Source organism: Pleurodeles waltl, chromosome 10 (genome assembly GCF_031143425.1).
Source record: "Pleurodeles waltl isolate 20211129_DDA chromosome 10, aPleWal1.hap1.20221129, whole genome shotgun sequence".
NCBI lineage: Eukaryota > Metazoa > Chordata > Amphibia > Caudata > Salamandridae > Pleurodeles > Pleurodeles waltl.
The window spans coordinates 465,180,333-465,204,147 of NC_090449.1; the positions used below are offsets into that span (position 1 = coordinate 465,180,333).

Consider the following 23,815-nt stretch of genomic DNA (forward strand, 5'->3'; position numbering starts at 1 on the left):
TGTTTACCAAATCTGTACTGGGAGTTGACTTTCACTTTCACTTTGCAGTCTCAGAGTTATCTAGACTGTGTGGTTGTGTGAAAGGTGTTGTCCTGTGTGCCTTGTATTTTGTCTTTGTGTCAATCTTTTATTGTTGTCTAACATTGTCTCAGTCTGTTTAGTGTTATTTTGTCTATATCTGTGATAGTTTGTATTGTCTGTGGGAGTCTGTTGTGGGTAGCATAGTTTGGAGGGTTAGTTGGGCTATTTTTCTCCTTCTTCTTTTTCTTTCACACCTCTACCTTTCCCCATTTCCCACTTTTTCTTTCATTTTTCTTTTGTACTTTTTTACACCTCTCATCATGTCAGGTAGGCCTCGCCTGTCCAGGATGGGTGAGGACGAATTGGGGGGCTTCAAATGGCTCGTAAGCCATTTCCTCCCACTGATGCTGGAGGCTGGGGGCCTTGTGATACAGGGGTATCACACGGAGGCGAGGAAAATCCGTTGGGAGAAGGTGCGCCATCACCTGGTCCGGGTCTACGGGAGTCTGAGGAATATACATCAACTCAAGCACCGCTGGGCAGATCTGATCAGCAGGGAACAGGACCTGCTGGACCACCTGGGACTCCGGATTGGTGGCTATGTTGGTGAGTACTAATCAATTACATGGGAATAATAGGAATGTGTGCGTGAACATGTGATGATTGGTAGCCAATCTGCAAAATAAGTAGCTGACTGCTAGGGAAACCTAGGCCCATGGGTATACACATAAATCCCCATTTTTGCTACACATGTACACCCAATAACAGTAGTAAAATGCAACATCTATTTGTATTTTGCTAAGTAGCCCCCTCTCTGCGTCACAAAATGGTGCAAATGCTGCGCTACAAAGGTATACATATGTGTCAAAATGTGTATTTCTTGCAGGATGTGTATGAAGACCTATGCTACCAGGCCGATGCCTCATTTTTGCAACACATACCAGATGGCTGTAGCTGCATGGAATGTACTGTTGCATTTGTGTCTGAAAAGCAACACGTGAACTGCTCTATTTGTACTCTACTGGTCATAATGGCCAGTGAGTACGTCATGTAGAAACAACATACCTACATATGTAGACGCCATAGCTAGACCGAAAATTGCAAACACATGATGATGCTACACATGTGTGTTGCCTTCACGTCACATGAAGTTAGTCATGTTGTCCACACATATGTCACATGTGTGTCTGGTTGCTGTGTGTTGAACCTGTCCACATAGCCTGTTTGATTGTGAGTGGTCATGCAGTCCTCATGGAACCAGTTGTGGAATGTTTCTCTCTGGGATGCACATGCTGAGATGTATGGATCACATGATTGTTGGGGCCTACTAATGGAGGATTAACTTGGACGACACATGACTGTCCTGGCCACTGCATGAGTGTAGTAGGGTGTGTCACTGGAGCAGGAGACTCATCCAATGATAATCTAGAATACAAAGTCAGCCAGGCAGGATGAGCATGTGTGAAAGTGTATCATTACCATGTAATATTCACACACTGTCATTGTAACAGAAATTATTTGTCTGTTCACCCAGTCTGAGTATAATCTTCCTTTCATGCTTTACAGGTGGACCAGCCCCGTACACCGTTGGTGAGGTGGCCCATTTTGACGACCCCGATACCTACAGTGAGTGTTGCCTAAGTGCTATTTACATTGTTTGGAAATGAAGCATGATGGATTACTGTGTGTTCAGGATAATTCATGATTTGATGTGCTGGCCGTTCATTGGCTTTGTTGTTTTGGTGTGATATCAAATTGGAATAATGTTTCTGTAAAGCAATACCTAGTCATCTCTCAGATTGAGGGGCAGTAGGTCATTCAATTAGTGCGACAATTGGGAATGGCATGACTCATTTTGAATACACTGGTCAATGTTAGACTTGGTCAGGAACTTGCCATTAACTGAGTCAGCATATCAGACTGACAGTCTCCCAGATAGCTTAGGCACATGGCTTCGATGACAAGTGCTTCTTCCTAGTTGAGGATGGACTGTGTACACTGTAGGTCGGATCTTCCGGGGGCATGTACTTCCACAAGGTGACCTCGAAGTGTGTGTGACTTGAGTGCAATGGCCTAGGTGTTCTGTTGAATCATGTGAATGGGTGTTCTACCTCCTCTGTGTGTGTTGTAAAACATGCCTCACTAATAGTATGTTATGTTGGGCTAAGTCATATCATTTTGACATGTGTGGACCTGGGATGTGACAAGGTTGGGCTGACTCCAACGTGTTGCTAGCCCTTCATAGGTGTTGTGTGTGAAGGCACATGCTTGTTGAACTTTCTGTACACTCCTGGTTGTGCATTGATCATGGGATTGTTGTTTGTTCTTCCCACACCACCCACAAAGACTGGGATGTTACTGTGAAACAGGGTACCTAGGACTGTAGCAACCAGTATGTTACACGTACTTAACACCTTTTGTGACTTGAGTTTGTACCTAGGTCCAGATGTAGCAAAATGTCTACACATTGCAAATAGCATAATTTGATGTTAGTGAGTTGCAAACGTCTGTTTGCTAATCCGAAATGTTTTTGGTGGTCATGTACATATTCGCAAAATGCTTTTCTAAATGAAAAAAATAAAGGAGTTTACCAGCCCTACTTGCAAATCACAGTGGTAGGCAATCCCATTTGCTAACGAGTACGTGGTTGCAAAGTGAGTAGCTGTTATCATCCACTTGAAGTGGATGCTAACCAACTTGCTGACTGGAAGGGGTCCTCATTGTGAACCTTCACCTATGTGAGTGGACCAAAATACTCCTGCACAAAACAGCCAGTGGTCTAGGGGAGCAATAATTATTGTGTAAATTACGAAAAATCAATTGTTGTGAATTTAAACAAATCGCAGCTCATTTTCCTTTCAGATAAAGAGCCTACACTTGGTGAAAAATAACTTGCTTCATTTAAAAGCAGTCACGTCTATGGAGTTCTGCTGTTCCCAGCAGGCCTCCATCCCCGTGAGTGCCCATAGTTGCTAAGGTGGTGCAAGTTGGAACCCACATCATTGATGTTCATGAGGTGGGATTTAGGGACCCTATAGTGACTCGCAGACGGTGTCAGAGACACCGTTCAGCTTTGCAATTTGCTAGTTGATTTCCCATCAATTCCTACATCTGGCCCATAGTGTCGACATATGATTCATGGCCAGGGGTTCAATCTTAGCACACAACTATTTCGAAATGCCATTGAGTGAGGAGTGTGATTCTTATCACATAGAATGACATATGTAGTGAAGTCAGTATGCGGACGAGCTGGTGCCATAATGAATAATGCCTTAGGTATGAATTGTATGAGTAGTTTAGGGTGATGTCATCCATCATGTAGAGACATGGATATGCTATATGTGATATGCCCTTCAGTATGCATGATTCACATGTACTTCCTCTGAGCCTTCCCGTGAACTATGTTATAACAATTGCTGCAACCAATACATTGCTAGTAATGGACAAATTACCCATTGTGGTATTCAACCCACTGTAAATTCTATGCTCAATATTTGCCTTTTCTCTTCACAGCTGCAAACCTGAGTGCCGCAGCTCGCAACCAGTTTGAGCGCCGGGCAATGAGGTACAGCCACATCCTGCAGGTGCAGTGTGGGTATCGGAGGATGGCCCGCAGATACAATTCGGAACGGGCCTCCGGGGCGTGGTATGCCACACCACAGGCTCCCCCAACGGTGCCCCCAACAACCCCCGCCACTACATCCACCAGGTCTGGCCAAGTGGACCCAGCAACGGACCAGGCATCCTCATCCAGACCTGGACCCAGCCGTGTGGTGGGAGCAGGGCAGTCCCGTGCCCACACCACTCCACCAACACAATCCACCTCCACCGGCACCCAGACCTGCACTGACCCTCCGATCAACCCAGCGGACTTCCACGCATTGTCAAGGAAATTGGACAGGTTGATTGCAAAAGTTGACACCCTGACGGAGGACATGGCTGAGGTGAAGAAGAAGGTGCGCTCCATCCGGCGAACACTACGGAGGCCAAATCAGTAGACATTTTGCCCTCCAGAACTTTTACCCCTCCCCTCTCACCTCTTTCCTATTTCATACTGTTAGTTGGGTTTGGGGGGTTAGTTATAGGATAAGTGTAGGAAATTAGCTTAGTTAGTGTTAGGTAAGAGGGTGGGGGGTCCTTCTTCTTTATATCTTATCTTTTTGTGTGGGTGGGTGTGTGTCTGGCAATGTTGGGATTCCTGTTTAAAAAAAATAAAAAAAATAAAAAATAAAAATATATATAAAAAAAAAAATATATATATATATGTTTGTTTAGGATAGTGTAGTATGTGTGTAGGTTAGTAAGTGTTGTCCTGCATGTGTCTTGTCTCATAATGGTGGGTGGGGGGTTGATGTTTAGATCGTTTCGTTACATGTGTAGAGTAAGTTTAGCTTAGGTTAGTTAGGGACAGTTGTGGGTTAGTAGTAGTCAGGTTAGATTAGTGTAGGTTTATCTTTCCCTTAGTTGCCTCTTTTATTACTTTACCTGATGCGTTAGGTGCTACCTTTTCATGGCCTTGACATCAGTGTAGCAGAAAGTTTTAGTATGACATTTGTGTCCTATGCTCGCTATCCCCAGGCTATTGAGGTTTAACATGCCAGCTACCCGTGTGCTAACTTGGTAAGTATCCACCATGTGGGAGAGCCACCATTGGTAGTGTGCATAGATCATCAAGATTTGGGGTTGGTATGTATCCTACTTCACAAAGAGTGCTTCCAGAGTTGATTTTGTAGGTAAATAGATAGGTCGGACAGCATTGTGAAGTTCAGGGAGAGCTTTGTAGATGAGTATTTGTTCACACTCTTGTCTTGTTGCTGTCATTGCTGACCTACATCATGTGTGTACTGCTTGAGCATGACTTTCCTTCATGGTAGTATACGCTGTAAGGGTGATTGATGCAGTGTAATTTGGTTATCATTCCTTTCATTTTACAGCATAATTTCTTGTTTTAGTATTGCAAGGTGCCTACATTTCTCAGCCACCATTAGTTGTCTAGAATAGCTATGGATGGGGCCTCATTCTGTCCAACACAGCATGATTGTGTGTGCTTAGTCCCTACATCAGTTATTTTCCTCAGTCTAGTAAAGCTATGATGCAATCCTGGCCACTGCACAGATGTTTCAGTATACATGAAATCAGGACAGTAGTATAGAGAATCGACATGGATGCCACACAGCCACTTTGGAGTTATGTACTGCACAGTTGAAGTGTGAAATGACACAGAGACACAATAGGTGTGCAAGTGATATTTATTTTTAGGTGGAGTAGTGCAAAAAGTCCATTAACAATGTTAGGTGAGTCCGTTCTGGTGCATTCTTAAATGGTGATCCTATTTACAGGGTGTGGATGATGCTCCTGACATGCTGGGGTGATGTCACAGACGGTGCAGAGGAACAGGAATTGCCAAATGGTAGGAGAGAAACATTTACAGCCAATGTGGACAAGTTAAACAGTGGATTGCCGAACAGTCATTGAGGGTAGTTGGAGTGAGGCTGGCATGTGTCAAAACGTAGGACCTTGGTCAGAGTAGGGCATGGTGCAGGGACTAGGGCTTCCGGGTACTCTTGCGAGTGAATGTTATCTGTTCCATGTCTTCTTCTTCTGATGTGTGTGTTGCCTGGTGTGTCCTTGTTGTTGTTGGTTGTGAAGGGGCAACACACACCTCAGTGTCAGAAGACATGGAGGCAGACATCCCGGGGGCTGATCCCTGTCCAGTTATGAAGGGCAGTACTGCAGCAAGGAGGGCGTGCTGGTTTTTCAGAATGGCAGCCACATCCCGATGGTAGGCAGCCAGGTCGGCCCTGAGGGGTTCGATGTTGCATTCGTGCACACGCTGACTGGCTTGCTGTTGGAGTTGTTTGGTCAACTGGATGACAGCTGTGCAGATTGCCTTCTGTGTTACTAAAAGTTCCTCCAACAGCGATGTTCTGGCTTGCATTGCAGCTGCCTGATCAGCAGTTGACAGCATGCACGAACGCACCCCCTCAAGGCTGGCTGCCATAGTTTGCATCCCCACCCGCACCTCCTTGGCCAGCTCCCGCTGGACCCCAACGACTGTTCTTTCGAAGCTGGTGCCAGTGTCGTCAGAGTCCTCAGCTGTGTTGGAGCTGGCAGGTCTTACAATTGGGGTGGCGGGTGGTTCTACTGTGGTGGCTGCTTCTTCTTGGCTCCTCCTTGTTACTGAAGGGGGGGTTTGGAGGCTTTCGAGGACCATGTCAATGGTCTCTTGTGTGAGGTTGATGGTCTCGTCATCCATGTCATCAGGGAACTCATGGACAGGCATATCGGCAGGAGATCCGTGTTCCTCTGCAAAGAAACAGGGTACAATTAGTGTGTCTGTGTTGAGATCATTTTGCACTAAGATACAAGCCTTTGGATGCCTTAACTTTGTACTCTGATTTTGTCTTGGTATCTGCTGTCCGTCATAGGGCATTGTTGTAGGCCTATGGCCCACCTGTGTGTCACATGTATGATATGGAGCTATCAGACATGCCTGCCAGGTCATCTCTAGGTGTTGATTTGTAATTATTTCGGAATATGCATTTTTTTGTCCTACTCCTCCCTCGGTGTTTCACTATTGTTATGGAGGGACATTTGTTTGGGTGGGCTCTCATTATCCTACATGTGATTCTTGGCTTTCTAGGCAGCAGGATAGCTAATGGTGTGGGGGACTAAGTTTGACCCACTTGTAAATAACTCTGTCACCCAGATATTCTATTTAGCTCAGACAGACTAGCAGTGCCTCTGGTCTCCCACAACAGAGGAATGTTTAGAAGTCCAAGCCCATGACATCTTTGGGACTTCTCAGGGAAGTGGTGGTCACTCAGGTCCTACACATTTCTATCTTTTCCGGTATGTTCCCATACACAAATGACACAGACAGTATTTGTTTGATATGAAGTTTCATTGTACAACTGACTTGTAGGAATTTAGGTGTGAGCCCCAATAACCAAAACAATACACACAGTTAGAACTGAAATAGTCCGCAGGAGAGTAATACATTGGTACACAGCTATCATGGTGCCTAACAGTTTCTACTCTCCCTCTGCTTGTTCTATATATAGCACAGCATGTTAAGTTTGGAGCTTGGCTGTCTGAATCACAGGGGAGACATCATCCCTCATATCAGAGGAATGGGCTGGGATCTGGTTGTGCATCAGCAGCAAGGCAGGCAGCATCTAGATGTGATTTTCTGTTTGTAAACTCCCCCATGCGTGTCTTGGGACGAGGAAGTGAATTTAAAAGACATATGTCATTGTGATGACAAAGTTTCCCTACGCAGGAATGGCAAACCTTAACCCCTACCACATCTATCATCAACAAACCAGACGGTATCCTTGACTGGGGCACAGAGTGAATATGTTCTGGCAAACTCCAGTGCAGAAGTAGGTAAAACAGGGTGATTTGACTAATTGCCAACACCTTAGGACTGACTATTTGCTACATTAACTGATAGGAAGGGCAATGAGATTCATTTAGTGCAAAGTGCTCTGAGGCACTTAGATGTGAGCAAATGAGTATAAGTACATTCAGGGTAAGATGCACAAAGGCCTCCAGCCTGAGGCTATTGCGCAAAGTATACGTTTCACTTGCCACGCTACACTTTGACTGACTGTGGGTGTTGTGACTGCCCTGCCAGCACACTTGCCTCACAGGCCCTGCACCATACACTTTTTATTCACATTGCATGATCTGTACATGTTAGGTGGCATGACCTATGTATGTCAATGTTAGGATGTGGTATGGATGTAAACATTGTTGATGTTTGTATCTGATGGGGTCTCATGTGTGTCTTACTGGATTGGCCTGTTTATCGTATGAATGTCCTATTTTTTGGTTAGACTGTGCAGATGTGTTTCATTGACCAGTTGCCTGTGTCCCCTCGTCAATGTTGTTGTCTGAGCAGTATGACATTTGTGATGTAGCATTGTTAGGCAGGCACGTGACGGACCCTGACGTATGCAGCATGTGTGTGTCGTTAGTGCTGTGTGGCTCCTATTGCTGTTTACTTAGGCTTATGTATGTGTCAGTTATGGACATTCGGCATTTAAGTGTACTGGTACCTTTGTCTTATTTCTAGGAGTAGTTGCAGATGTCATCCTCACCCCCTAATTTAGGTATGTATGTTCCAGGGTGGGGTTCCTGCCATTTGGTACTATAGCTGCCCAGAGATGAGAGGTGTTATTGTCAACTGTGGTGGCAGTTAAGTTGCAGTTGTTGTATTTGCTACTGCATTACAGGTAGGGACCTAGTTGATGGGGAATAGTTTGTGCAAAACAAGTGCCTGGATGTGGATTCAGGGTAGTGTCCTTCCCACCTGTCACTGGTTTCCCTTGGCTCTCTTGTTGTAATTACAGGATGTCCCCGTGGGACTGTAGTGGTGGCAGTATTTTGTCGTGCCCCGGCTATGGTCAGTACTGGCCATTCCCCCCTGCCGTGCCCCTTTCCCCATGCCACTTCATATATGTGCTAAGTTACATGCATTGTGTAGTAGGTATCCCCCCCGCTTACAGTCCCCATTATTGCATTGTAATTCCCCATGCGACTTACCCTGCATGTGCGTAGTGTCGTGGTAGTCTGCGCTGTCCAGTCCTTGTATCCCTGTGACGATCTCCTCCGGGATGACGGCTGCGACCATCTCCTCCATGTGGTCCAGGGCCTCCTGTTGTGCTGGACTCCCCCCTCCAGTCTGCATTGCTGCCTTCCTGTTCCTGGCCATTTTCTCTTTGGTCCTACGTTTACAGTCATGCCAGCGTTTCTTACACTCGGTGACTGTCCGGCGTTCTTCAGCCACACTGTTTATCTTGTCCACAATTTGTTTCCAGATGGCCTCTCTCCTACTGAGTGGCAATTTTGAAGATATGAAAAGTTGGTGCTGGTGTTCCGTCACCTCTTTCACCAGGATTTCCTGCTCCTCTGCACTGAAGCGACACTTTCTTTTTTTCTTTAACATGTCCTGGTTCCTGTATGCTTCCTCCTGGCTGGTTCCTGGTCTGCTCTCATCCTCCTGGGGTTGGGTCTCCTCTCCTGTAAGTGCAGTTTTCGCGCAAAAATGTCACGCAATAGCGTGAAAAAAAACGGCGATTTCACGATTGCGCTGTCGTAAATCGACCCACAGTGATTTGCGTCACTTTTACGTGGGTTTCCCTTACGACAGACCGACGCTGTGTGCGTCACGAAATAATGACTCCCACCTGTTGGTTGCGCCGCCGTACGTCAAAGTATAAATTTGACGCCCGAATGGCGCATCCAAATGGCATTAGACGGCGCAAATTTTTTTGACGCAAAACTGCGATAGCGCAGTTTTGCGTCAAAAAGTATAAATATGGCCCTAAATCTTTGTCCTGAGCCATAAGAAGAATGTCGCCAAGATATATAATCAGTCTCACACCTCGCTCCCTTAAGAATTGGACTAACGGACGAAGAAGCTTGGTGAAACACCAAGGAGCAGAAGACAGACCGAAGGAAAGGGCGCTGAACTCGTACCAATGGGAGCCCCATTGGAATTGAAGAAAACGCCTGTGGGGAGCGAATATTGGAACTGAAAGGTATGCACCCTTGAGATCCAAACGTACCATCCAATCTCCGTCTCTTAAAATACCTCGGAGAAGATGTATGCCTTACATCTTGAAATGGCAACTTACCATCCAAGAATTGAATTGCCTGAGATTTAGAACTAAATGGGAACTGCCCCCTTCTTTTGCACTAAGAAAATCATGCTGACGAACCAGTGAGGGTGCGACCTGGTCTGCACCACTGCCCCTTTCTGAATTAGAGCAAAATTCTCCTCTTAGATGATAGTGCGATCTACAAGGGAAAAAAGGAGAGGGGTAGGAAGTGCCCCTTGAACCGGGGAGGCGTAAAACTCTAGCTGGAAACCCTGGACTGTTTGAAGGATCCAAGAGTCTTGAGTGATATTTTGCCATGCTGGGAGAAAATGGTGCACCCTGCCCCCCAAAATTACTTCAGATAAAGGGATAATTCTCAACTGGGCTGGAGGTTTCTTGGTTGGAACCACCTCCATGATAGCCTCTGAAGGAACAACCACGTCCTCTGTAACGACTGGGGTAGAAATTCTGGTACTCTGTGGAACCACCTCGGTTTCTCTGAGAAGCGACTCTGGAAGCCTGGTATCTACAGCCTGGTGATCGGCCTCTGAAGCACCCGGCCCGGGCAAAAAGAACATTATTAAATACCTTCTTTATGTTGGACTGAGCTTTATCTAGAGCTGTGAAGGTTGCAACATATTCGCCCAATCCCTTAACGAATTTGTCGCCAAAAAGAAACACCATTAGCTAAAGAACCAGCCTCATTAGTTGCCAGATCAGCCAATTTGGGATCGAGCCCCATAAGAAAAGGACGCCTGCGTTCTGTTGACATGGCCAAATTGGCGTTGCCCAAAAACAAACAGCTCTCTGTGCCCATTGCAGCACGACCTCTGGATGAAAAGGAGTGTTGGTTTCCTTAGACTGGATAGCAAGATCTAAGATTTTTGTTAATGGGCCTGACAAGTCCAATAACCTATCTTGGCAGCCCCACCAAGCGCGATCTAGACCTTTTTTGGGGTCCTTAGCAAATTTGCACAAAAATTTAGCCATACTCGGATCCACCTCGGGAGTCTCCGCTACTTTACCGAGTAAGGAAGGTGTGGGCATTCTGACCTGAGAGTTTTCTGCACGTTATGGGCTACCTCAGCCTGTAGGAACCCACTCGGTGGATGTATTATGTCTTCGGGAGAGAACAAAAGGTTCTTACCAGCTGAGGTAGTAGCCTCTGGCATAGCATGTGATTTGCGTCGCTTTTTTGTGCGGAACCGAATCTGACTGTGAGTCATCAGACACTGATTTAGATGAGGATGGTTCATGTAAGCTTGCTTGTGAAAAGGAGGATTTTGGAAAAATATTGGATGTTTCCTGCGGGGGGAAACCCCCATATTCATAATAACGCAACACCGAAGCTGCCATCTGTGCCAGAATTTCCGCTGAGGATGAACCCCCAGAGCGTTGCAGAGAGAGGCCAGATACCTCCCTAGATTCTCCAGCTTGCAAGCAAGGTTGATGACTGCCCTCGACCAAGAACTCTCTTCTGAAAAAATTAGCCAAAGGCTGGGTAAAAGACTTGAAGGCCTGAATCTGGGCCCAGTTCATGGAGTCTTGCACATGATGCCCAAGTGCATCCACAAGTCGTTCCTCCATCTGATGCTCAATAGGCACATCTTGCAGTTCCTGATACTGCTCCTGCTCATCGGCGTGGTATGCCATAGTAATATTTGGGAGGTATGGAGTAGTGAACTGGGGGTGGGAGACCCTGAAGTAGGTGAACACATTTTAAATAAAAACAGCTTAAAAGCTGCTCAGCCAGAAATAATTGAAGTGGAGGGAGCCACCTGCTTTCAAATATACTTTAGAAATGTGACAACTGAAAATGAATAAATTAACTTAAATAAATAATTAAACAACTATTCCCCCAGGGCAAAGCCCAATATGTATTTTTGCAGCCCCGTCAGGCGAATTGAGGCCTGTAAACTCTTGGAAAGAGGCTGTGTCCTGTCCTACACGCGTGCGTGAAGCTGATGGAAGAAAACTCTCATCCAGCTCAACGAGCGTGCGCGGCAGGCGAAACAGAAAGAGGACCACGTCCTCTTACTGTGAGACAAACTCACAACGGCCTTCTGCCGCTCCACGCTGGCTACAGATATAAACAAAAAGGGGGATCAGAGATCCCTGGCTAAAGGATACAAATGTAGAAAAAACGCGACAGCGCAAGATATAAACGCACGCACTCACGTACACATGTCTATTACAGATTACTACAACAATCGCAATAAAGGCGCATCACTTAACTGGCTGCTGCAGCAGCAAAGAAAGAGAAGGGACTGTAGCGTTCAGGCTATTTATGTTGGCAGTGTAGAGCCATGATTGGTGGACTTGGGCTCATGGGAGTTGTAGTTTCAAGTTATGTTGTATTTTATTGGCTGCTGTTTTGTCAGTAAAGTGAAGAGAAAGCATAATCCAAAGCCTCGGGTCCTGACATAAAATCATAGTGTGTATCAACCTTTTCGCGCAGCCACATTTTTTAACAAGCATTTGCATTGCAATGGGTCTCGCATTTGCTCGAGTGAGAGCTATTTGCATTGTAAATTCCAAACTGTATATTTTTTGCCACATAAATTGAAAATAAGAAGTAAAACAAAAGTTCACTCAATTTAAACGTATTATCAATGTAACAGGGTTGATGTGATGTAAAGCGCTCGACTACTGACCAGGAAGATTGCGCTGCGTAGGAAATAAATAGAAAAAAGTAGTCCAGAAACCACACGGAAAACACAGAGCTTCTTATGTTTTCTGAAGTTGGCTGGTGCACTCGAGGAGGGCGAAACACCGGAAAAGGCATGACGTATGCATGCCTTTCACTAATGAAAGCAAGCAAATTTAAGAGGCAAGCCCACAAACCAACCAAACTCATGGGCTTGCGGTGGTCGTGGTTACAAGCCCATAGAGAGATTACAGCAGGGGCTGAGCGCTTTGCGCTCGACCGTAACCAGCAGGAGGTAGCATGATTTAGTGCCATACATGGCGGCCCACTAATATAGTTTAACTTTCTACGGAAACATGTTGAGTTAAAAGCATATTTTGTTTGTATATAACCAAAAGTATTTTTTTTTAATAAGGATTGTGCTACTTTAGCAGCTCAACATCATGTGATTCTGTGCAAATTGACCTGTGCCTTAAAGGAAAAAAATGAATGTGTCCTTGTGTAATGTAACTGGTTGTCATGTAAAATGCTGCAATGCTTTGGGGACGAGTTCAATCTATGTAAAACCGCAAAGACAAACCATTGAGTTGGATTTATCACCTTCTAAAGAAACAGCTAAAACTCACGGACGTGCGCCAAGAAGTCCCATACAAACGTCGTTATTACCACTACTGAGCAAACATAAGTGTAGAACAAAACATGCTCTGTATGATAGCTACGTGAAACCCTTGTTTGGGGAAAGTTATTTAACTTACGTTGCAAACTGCTTTACATCTTAAGTGACTCCGCTAGTCTGACCATTCACCACAGTTTACCCTCATTCAAATTTTTTAAATGCTGACTACAAAAGCTCTTTTCCCTACATAACACATACATTACTTAAAAAAGAAGATGCACTCTGTCTTGCAAGGGCAACAAAAGCACTCAATTAAAAAGTTAAAAATAAGCTAGTCAGGTAGTAAAAAATGTTCTGACGAAAAATAACCCAAGCTTTCAGAACTTATGATAGATAGAATTTGTATAACGTGAGCAGCTGTATTTGTGGCACAAGTATGATGTCATAGGTGACTTAAGGAGGAAGAATCCTTGCAGGTTTTGTTCCCAAAGGGGCCTGCTTGAACATAGTTGGCAATACCTTAGCATGGCTAGAAAGACTGTTATTGTGCTCACAAGTGGCATTTAGATTCTTTGCAGACACAAACATTAGGAGTAAATTAACATAAATCACTATCTCTCTGCCAAATGTGTGTCTGTGTACATATTTGAGATCTTTATTTGCTGTCTCCAACTGAAATGTAAGTATTCTTTGTTTTTAAAATATATTAACCCTTCTGCCAAAAATCAAACCCATATAATAGTTTGTTTGTAATTCGTAAATAATTTTTTATTTATTGTAAAAAGTAGCGTGTGGGCGCTTATGTAAGCAACTACTTAATACGCTCCCAAGTTGGATTGCAAAGCATCTGTGCGCACTATGAAGATTTCTCTCTTTCCTTGTAATACTTCCTGTATTACAAGCAAAGAAAGAAATATTTATAAAACACGCACAGACGCTTCCTGCATCAAAGCTTGGAGGCACACACTACTTTTCACATTAAAAAATCTTGCAGTCACTTAAATATATGATTATCATTAGGAAAAAAACCAAAAATGTGCAAACATACTATTGTGTTAATCGGAAAACACATGTTTTAAAACTACCACAGCGGAAAATGTGTAATTTAACAAGATGGAAAATGAAGGCAAATGACACTTCTCAGTAAAGAGGACAGAGAGCGCTTTCCGAGTTGAACAGCATGTATCATAATAAAAAAGTGAACAGCCCTGCTAAAGTTAAAGTGTCTCGGTGATGAGGAGGTGCAGTCATTTCTCTAAATTGTGTGGGCACATCAATGCACTGGATAGTTTGTTAATGCTCCTGAGTAGGCGCTGCATGTTCAAACAGGAAAGTAAGCTGACCTAAGTAAGGGGCGCTTGAGTGCGTCATATTGACAAAAAATAAAGTGAAATGACAAGTGTGCAAGAATGCGCAGTTCAGAAAAGTGGTATAACCACCTAGTAGACGCTGCGTATCAAACTGTCTAGGTGACCTAACTTCATGAGGACAGAGGAGTTTGTCTGTATCAGCAGAAAACATATAAAGTAACACAAGTCCATGAATGCGCAGTTAAAAATAATAATAATAAAGTTGCCACAGTCTAAAAGATGGCAATACTAGACAAGCATTTGCAATACAACGGGTGTCACGTTTGCTGTGTTAGAGCTAATATCGTTGTAAACTCCTAACCGGACTTTTCTTGCCACATAAACCATGTACGTAAAGTGGAATTAACTGTGTGACAAGGTTGATATTATGCAAAGCGCTCGACTTCTGCTAAGCGAGATCGAGCTGCGAAAATAGAGAAAAAGTAGTCCACGAACCGGACAGAAAGCAGCGAGCCTCGCATGTTTTCTGTACTTGGTCGATGCGCTCGAGGAGGGCTAACCACCGGAAAAGGCATGACGTATGCGTGCCTTCCACTAATGAAATCAAGCTGATTCTAACAGGCAAGCCCACGAACCAATGAAAGACACTGACGTGACGTGGACGGGGCTCCGAGCCCTTTTTAATTCCTAAAGGGTCTGGCTAGCGAAACATGCAGGCTCGACCCTAAAAAGGAGGCCGTGAACTTTGTTTATACTCTAATACATGAAAAAAGCAAACCCCCAAAACCCCTCAAAGCTGTTGTTATACGAACTTCCAGTAGGCTCTGCGGTAATGATCTAGATTCAAGAGACGGGTTTCTAATATGCAAGTGTTTTTTTCCTCAGTGCTCAGCTTGACGCGAGAGAGTAGAGGGAAAACGGGTAGTTAAAGGTGTGGAACGTAATATATGTATTCCATATTTATTTTAAACAAAATAGAGGTATCTTCAAAAAACATTTGAGAAGAGGGTGGTGACTGACGATCTGTTCGTATCTACTGTTCTGGAATATTTGTGGGAAATATATTTTCAAAAGGCGTGAATACTATAGTAAGTCATGCAGGGAAAAGCAGACTCTTTCAGTACGCATTTGTGTTGACAGTTTGGATGCTTTCAGAGTCGAAACATCTCAAAATCACTTTACGGCACACTGCATCTCAAACGTGACATTGAAAGCAATTGTAGTGAAACAGCATTGCACGAATTTTAAAATTGTTTCTTTTATTCGTCTATCGTTGAATTTGTCGTTATTTAAGAATGTCATAGTAGGTTGTACATAACTTCTGAAAAAACCCTAAATTGTAATAAAAATTTGAACTTTTCAAAGATTTTCTTTTGAGAGTTTGTAGGACAGGCTTTTCGCTGCTTTGCTACACTACACGAAACAGTTTTAATTTCAAAACTGACCTTTGTCTACTGTCGGGAATGTTTTTTGTGAATTGCAACATGGCTGCCTTTATTAGTTAAGCGCATCTATTCATCCATTAATTCGCCCACTCTTTCCCCCCTCCAAACTCCCCCCCCCCCCCCCTTTAAGATGATCTTGTATGTAAACAACTCTCGCACAGACTCTCGGGAACTATAGAGAAAGCAGTTTGGATGAACTTTTTCTGCGCTTATTCGTAGCAATAACATTACATGTCATGGCGTTTCGGAATGCGGATAAGCAATAAAAACTCCTAATGAGTGATAATGGTCTTGCACTTTGTTTCTCAGAATCTCAGTAGATTGACCAGTATTTGTCTGTATCGACAGTGAGGTTAATCCTTACCTGTTACTCCTTTTGAAGGAACAGAACATGATGATGGGAGTAGAATGAGAATATGATTATGCTTTTCGATCTTGAGGTGTCTAACAACCACTTCGGGGTCTCCTATCTGATTTCGCTGACGGTCTTAAATTATGAGTAAATAGCAGATGAATATAAAAGTTAGGAGAAAGTGCTAGTTTAAAGTTTAACCTTCCAGCTTCTGAGCTTACTCCCCTCCTTCCCCCACCAACAGTGCTGTGTTCTTTTTTGGCTATTTGGGGTGGTTCGCGCTTCGGCCCAACATTGAATGCCGAAGAAGGCTTGTGTTTTTTTTCCCTGAAAATGGCATCAACAAAGGGTTTCTGGTGCTAAAATCACCAGCTTCCCACCTTTCAGGAAGGCAGACTTGAATCAGAAAACCACATTTTTCAACACAGATTTGGCATTTTACTGGGATATACCCCATTTTTACTATTTTTGGTGCTTTTGGGCCTCCTTCCAGTTAGTGACAGGAATGGGTGTGAAACCAATGCTGGATCCCGGAAAGCTAAACATTTCTGAAAAGTAGACAAAATTCTGAATTCAGCACGGGGTCATTTGTGTAGATCCTACAAGGTTTTCCTACAGAAAATAACAGCTGAAATAAAAACATATTGAAATTGAGCTGAAAACAACAGCCATTTTTTTTCTTTATGTTTTACTCTGTAACTTTTTCCTGTGAAGTCAGATTTTTGAAAGCAATATACCGTTACGTCTGCTGGACTCTTCTGGTTGCGGGGATATATAGGGCTTGTAGGTTCATCAAGAACCCTAGGTACCCATAGTCAATAAATGAGCTGCACCATGCAGTTGGTTTTCATTCTATACTGGGTATACAGCAATTCATTTGCTGAAATATGAAGAGTGAAAAATAGGTATCAAGAAAACCTTTGCATTTCCAAATGGGCTCAAGATAAGGTTTTGAGGAGCAGTGGTTATTTGCACATCTCTGAATTCCCGGGTGCCCATACTAGCATGTGAATTGCAGGGCATTTCTCAAATATATGTCTTTTTTTACACACTCTTATATTTGGAAGGAAAAAATGTAGAGAAAGATAAGGGGCAATAACACTTGTTTTGCTATTCTATGTTCTCCCAAGTCTCCCGATAAAAATGATACCTCACTTGTGTGGGTAGGCCTAGGGCCCGCGACAGGAAATGCCCCAAAACACAACGTGGACACATCCCATTTTTTCATAGAAAACAGTGCCTACCTGTGGATTTTGGCCTCTAGCTCAGCCGGCACCTGGGGAAACCTAACAAACCAGCGCATTTTTGAAAACTAGAGACCTAGGGGAATCCAAGATGGGGTGACTTGTGGGGCTCTGACCAGGTTTTGTTACCCAGAATCCTTTGCAAACATCAAAATGTGGCTAAAAAAACACATTTTCCTCACATTTCAGTGACAGAATTTCTGGAATCTGAGAGGAGCCACAAATTTCCTTCCACCCAGCGTCCCCCAAGTCTCCCGATAAAAATGATACCTCACTTGTGTGGGTAGGCCTAGTGCCCGCGATAGGAATAGATCACACAACGGTCAATGTTGGTCCTGACATGAGGCAGCTGTTGACCCTGGGGTGATCCATTCCTGACGCAGGCACTAGGTGTAGGCACTCAAGAGGGGTAGTGTTTTTATCAGGACAGGCGAGGAATCACTGGGTGGTAGGAATTTTGTGGATCCCAGCATATTCCTGTAGACTCCCCCGAATGACTAGTTTCCAGAAATGTTTGGGTTTAATGTGTTTCTCTATAAGGCCGCCGAACCGAGGACCAAAAACACAGGGGCCTGCCTTACAAAACCAGTTTGTTTTGCGATAGATAATTTTGATGTCTCCACAATACGATTTGGGCAGTGGAATTTGGGGCTGAACTAAATTGGGGAGCTCCCAAGAGAGCACTCTCTCTCTCTCTCTCTGCTTGCCACCGCATTCACCTGCTCTCTGGGTTGGGCTAACCCACTATTACCCAGTTGCACAGACTGCTTGCGAAGGGATAGCAGGACTGTCCTCATCACCTCCCTCATAATGTACGGGAAGAGGAGTTATCGAATGGGACTCCTCCGACTGAAAAATCACTCCCAGAGTCTGCGCCATTGTCCTATCCCTCAGATGCTGTCTCAGTATCTGATGTCTCAGTCTCTGATCCTATGTCAGAGTTGTCCTCTATAACCAGAGTGACGGCAGCAGTCATCCATCAAGATGCCATCTTTGCTATTGGCTAAACTGTTGCTCTAAAACACTAGCCTACGTAGACAGTGACAAAATCGATGGTGTGTGTAAGATACGTGCAACAGTAGAGGCCACCTTACCTGTGCTTCTTCCCTCAATCAGCACGTTCTTTCAAGACACTCAAAAAACACCTTGTCACATACCATTCGTCACAGTCTTTTAGTACCTCCTGCGCCCAGTCCAACAATCATTATTGGTGCTCCCACTCCCTCCTCCTCGGATTCCCTCATTACCACCCAGCAAAAGTGCCCTTCATCTCTCCATAGCCGCCCTCCACCCCGCACATACATTTCATTTGTATTATAGCGCAGGTAATGGCTGACTTTACTAATGTACTCAGCTATTTACATAAAATACAGATTTGCTCTTTGCAGTAGTCATATAAACCTTCTGCGCTTCTTTATGGCACTGAAACTGCCACTAGACAAGTCTGACCCTTTTGTAGCAGAAACATAATCACAATACTTACTTTACTTTTTTATTGCTGCCTAATAGCTACAGTTGAAAAGCGTCAGTTGAAGTAAGTGCATTGCTTTGAAGATGCAAGCTGAAACTGCAAGACAACTGGTGGCAAATCCATATATATATATATATATATATATATATATATATCACTTTTATATGTGGGTCTGGTTTCCCTGGGGGGCCGATCGCAGCCCCCAGGGAAACCACACACGTATTGGCAAAAGTGATATATATATATATAGATCTATCTCTCTATATATATCTATCTACATAGATAGATCTATAGATAGATCTATATATATACATATATCTATAGATCTATCTATAGATAAATCCATGTAGACAGATATATCTACATAGATATATCTATATAGATCTATATAGATATATAGATATATATATATTTTTTTAGTTGTTGTATGGTTTCCTTGGGGGCCAAAATGGCCCCCAGGGAAACCCTACAACAAGTAAAAAAGAAATATTGCCCCCACAGGGGGTCGCCCTGCCCATGGGCTACCGCCTCTCCATTTATTTTCTTTTTGTTTGTTTAAAAAAAAAAAAAGATAATTAGCCCCAGGGGGCACCTACCTTTTTTTTTTTTTTTAAATTTGCCCGGGGGGGGGGGGGGGGGGGTTGGGGGGGGGGTCAGCCCGTTTTCCGAGGGGGCCGACCCCCCCCAAGTGAAATCCCTGGCGTCTAGTGGTGTTTCCTGGCCCCCGATTGCAGCTGTGCTGCGATCGGGGGCCAGGAAACACTTTCAGAAGGCCTCGTAAGAAAGGGGAGACTCTCCCCTCTCTTACGAGGCCTTCCTGAAACTATTTCCTGGGGGGAAGAAATGGCCTAACATAAATTTCCCCACCTGCCCCCAACCCTCCCCGGGGAGCGACCCTTGCCTACGGGGTCACTCCGCTTGCGTGACATTGGCGCAAAAAAAAAAAATCCCCGGTGCCTAGTTGTTTCTGCCCCCCCTGGGGGGCAGAAATGGGCTAAAATAAATTTCCCCCCAGGGGAACGACCCTTCCCTAAGGGGTTGCTCCCCTTACGTGAATTTCACGAACAAAAAAAAAACTCCCTGGTGTCTAGTGGTTTCTGTCCCCCTTGGGGGCAGATTGGCCTCATAAAAATAGGCCAATCTTCCCCAAGGGGGGCAGAAATGGCCTAAATATAATTTGCCCCCTATGGGAGCGACCCTTGCCTAAGGGGTCGCGCCCCACCTCTAAAAGAAAAAAGAAAACAAATACAACCAAAAAAAAAGTTATCCCTGGTGCCTAGAGGTTTCTTCCCCCCATGGGGGCAGATCGGCTTAATAATAGGCTGATCTGCCCCCAGGGGGGCAGAAAAGGCCTTAAAAAAAATGCCCCCCCTGGGAGCGACCCTTGCCCAAGGAGTCGCTCCCTCATGCCACTTTCATTTCTTTAAATCAATCCCTGGTGTCTAGTGGGCGTTTCAAAAGCCGGATTGCTTTGCAATCCGGCTTTTGAAACGCAGAGAGAGACTTCAAAGGAAAGGAAATAACTTTCCTTCCCTTTGAAGCCTCTCTCGGCCTCCCCCACGTGATCCGATCGCGCTGGAAGCTGAGCTTCCAGCACGATGGGAGGAGGCCCTGTGACAATCAGTGTGCGATCGCGCGCTGACGTCACTGGTGGGGTGGGTTGGGGTGGAAGGGAAAGGGCTTCCCCTTTCATCCCTGCCTTGGGTGGGGGAACCCCACAGAGGGAGCGCTAGCGCTCCCTATGGGTTCTGTGCCCAGGACGTAATGGTTACGTCCTGGGCACAGCAGCGCTGTGCCTCAGGATGTAACCATTACATCCTGGGCACAGAAGGGGTTAGAGTTTTATCAAAAGTGACCCCCATGTTGCTAGGGGCTCCTAAATATGCCTCTACGCATAGTGGCCCCAACTTTACAAAGTCGCACAATGCATGCATTGCGCCACTTTCTAACCCTTTGCGCTACATTATACCTGCGCCAGTGTAGGAAAGTACCATCTTTCTTGGCATGTTACCCTCAATTTCTGCGTGTTTGTCAGTGTGTTTGCCCGTCTCACTGGGATCCTGCTAGCCAGGACCCCAGTGCTCTTAGTTTGTGGCCCAATGTGTGTGTTGTCAGTATGCTTAAGTGTGTCACTGAATTTCTGCTAACCAGAACTCCTGTGCTTATGCTCTCTGTAATTAGTCACTATAGTTTAGTGACTTCATATTCCAATTCCAATTGGCACACTGGACCCCCCTTATAAGTCCCTATTATATGGTAACTAGGTACCCAGGGCATTGGGGTTCCCGGAGTTCCTTATGGGCTGCAGCATTTCTTTTGCCACCCTTAAGGAGCTCAGACAAACATTTCTTCAGGACTGCCACTGCAGCCTGAGTGAAATAGTGCCCACACTATTTTACAGCCATTTTCACTGCACTTAAGTAACTTATAAGTCACCTATATGTCTAACCTTCACTTATTGAAAGCTAGGTGCAAAGTTACTAAGTGTGAGGAGACCCTTCCACTAGCAAGGGTCCCCCCAGCTGTCCGGGGCCAATTCCCCGGACTTTGTGAGTGCAGGGATACCATTACACGCATGCACTACATATATGTCAATACATATATGTAGCTTCACAATGGTAACTCTGAATATGGCCATGTGAGATGTCTAAGATCATGGAATTGTCCCCCCATTCCAAATCTGGTATGGGGGGAATCCCATGCATCCTGGGGGCTCCACCATGGACCCCCAGTACTGCCAAACCAGCTCTCTGAGGCTTGCCCTGCAGCTACAGCTGCTGCCACCTCACAGACAGGGTCTGCCCTCCTGGGGTCTGAACAGCTCAGTCCTAGGAAGGCAGAACAAAGCATTTCCTTTGGGAGGACGGTGTTACACCCTCTCCCTTTGGAAAAATGTGTTACAGGCTTGGGAGGGGCAGCCTCCCAGAGCCTCTGTAAATGCTTTGAAGGGCACAGTAGGTGCCCTCCTTGCATAAGCCAGTCTACACCAGTTCAGGGACCACAGTCCCTGCTCTGGCGTGAAACTGGACAAAGGAAAGGGGAGTGACCACTCCCCTGTCCATCACCACTCCAGGGGTGGTGCCCAAAGCTTCTCCAGTGTGTCCCAGACTTCAGCCATCTTGTTTTCCAATGTGTGGGAACACTCTGGAGCCCTCTGAGTGGCCAGCACCAGCAGGTGACATCAGGGACCCCTCCTGGTAGGTGCATACCTGGTTAGGTAGCAAATCCCTCTCTCAGGGCTATTTAGGGTCACTCCTGTGGGTTTCTCTTCAGATTCTGCTTGCAAGTTTCCATCAGCAGCCCCCTGCAACTACTACTTCATCCTCTGACCTCGGATCGACTGCAGAATGTTCCAGGAACCGCTGTAACTGCAACAAAGTATCCAGAAGGGCTACTTCGACTCTGCAACTTCAGCTCCAGCCAGCAACTGCAACAGTTTCCATGGTGTGCATGCTCTGGGGACTCCCTGTCTTCACCCTGCACCAGAGGGACCAAAGAAATCTCCTGTGGAGTGACGGAGTCACTTCCCTCCTCCAGCAGGCACATTCTAAGACTACGACCGGTTGTCTTGGACTCCTCTCCTGTCGACAAGCCTGCTCCTTGGAACAAAGGTGGTGGACCCCTTCGACAAAGACTGTCCCAAGGTCCTGCTGTCCAAATTTGGGGTGGGGTGATTCGCATTCCACTTTCTTAGTATATGGTTTGTGTTGCCCCTAGACCTATTTCTTCCTATTGCATTCTATAGCATTTCCTATTGTTTGCACTATCTTATGACTATTTACATACCTGATTATCCTTAAAAATTTGGGCCTCTTCTTCTTCAGAAACCATTTCCATTATTAAAGTGCTCACTGCATCTAAAAATAAGGATGAAGGCACCGATGGAAAAACCAAAAGTATGGTTCTAATAATAATCCAAAAGTAACCTGAACCCAAAGGGTTAACAAAAGGGAACAACGAGGAAATAGGCGGACCAACAGGTGTGGCATTCAAGGCTGGGCGTGTATTGAAGAGGAGACGCCTAAACGAGGACTGACGAGGTGAGGAGATACAGCGATCGTCAGGAAGGGCAAAGCCCGATCGTGAGGAAGGTCAGAGAGCGTGACAGACAGTGAGAGAAATGCTGAGGAAAGCAGGCGAGAGAACGTTAACGACCATTCTGAATGGAGCTGCAACAAGGGCGTGAGCGCTAGAGAGACTGCGAAGTATAGAAACTGAAGGCATAGAACAAATGTAATTTACTGGAAAACGATATTTTAACAATAATAAAGAATAACCATAAACATACTAACAACATTATAATGAAATATATAATAAAATCTAAAATGATATGAAGAGAAGGTAGTACTTATCTTGACAGAGAGCAGCAAGAAAAGAGGACTTGTTGCTCCAAGTCAAGACATTTATAGTGCTATCCTTTGGTGATTGGGGGTTTCGCTTTATGACCTCATTCTGTAGTTTTCCCAGCGTAGAATACTGGGATTTGTGGTTTTATCATGGCTGCTATTAAACAAAAGCAGGAAAAGATAGCATAATAGGAGCCTCCGGGTCTTGCAATAAATTTACATTAACCATGGGGCTTTGAGAAAAAAGATTATATTTCCCCTAGGAATTAACTATTCACCAACAGCATGACACTATATAAACATCATTGAGTCCAGAATACTTTCCTCCTCTTGCTGTGAAGACTGTATCAAGTAGTATCCAATTTCCTAAACATTCAATCCTGTGTCTTATCTGCAACTAAAGAAAGGACAAATAATCATCTTTCCTAAATGACACTATGTACAGAACAAAGGGCGGATAAGAAACAATAAAAAACATGACAACTCGATTTCAGAAACAAAAGCAGGAGTCTTAAAAAGCCTGTGTCATAAATGAAAGGTAATGGCAGGAAATTCGGCTCTTTTCCAAAGGTATGTGTATTAAAGAACAAATATCCTATTAGACATCCTGCTGTTCATGTTTCTATTACGACCATATAACTCCTAGCTCCTTACTGCGAGTGGCCCATCTGGGAAGGCAATTGTCGTGGTAGCACGGGGATGAGAACTTTAAAGGCGCAATAATCTAGAACCCCAAGAGCACAAACAAGAGCTTA

The 23,815-nt window shown here is 44.8% G+C and overlaps 1 non-coding gene across 1 annotated transcript; it reads left to right on the forward strand.

The window, feature by feature from the left end:
• The first annotated feature begins 15,988 nt into the window (after positions 1-15,988).
• Positions 15,989-16,122, forward strand: LOC138262566 (U8 small nucleolar RNA). Its single transcript, XR_011199268.1, has one exon. It is a non-coding gene; the product is annotated as a U8 small nucleolar RNA (small nucleolar RNA).
• Positions 16,123-23,815: the final 7,693 nt, after the last annotated feature.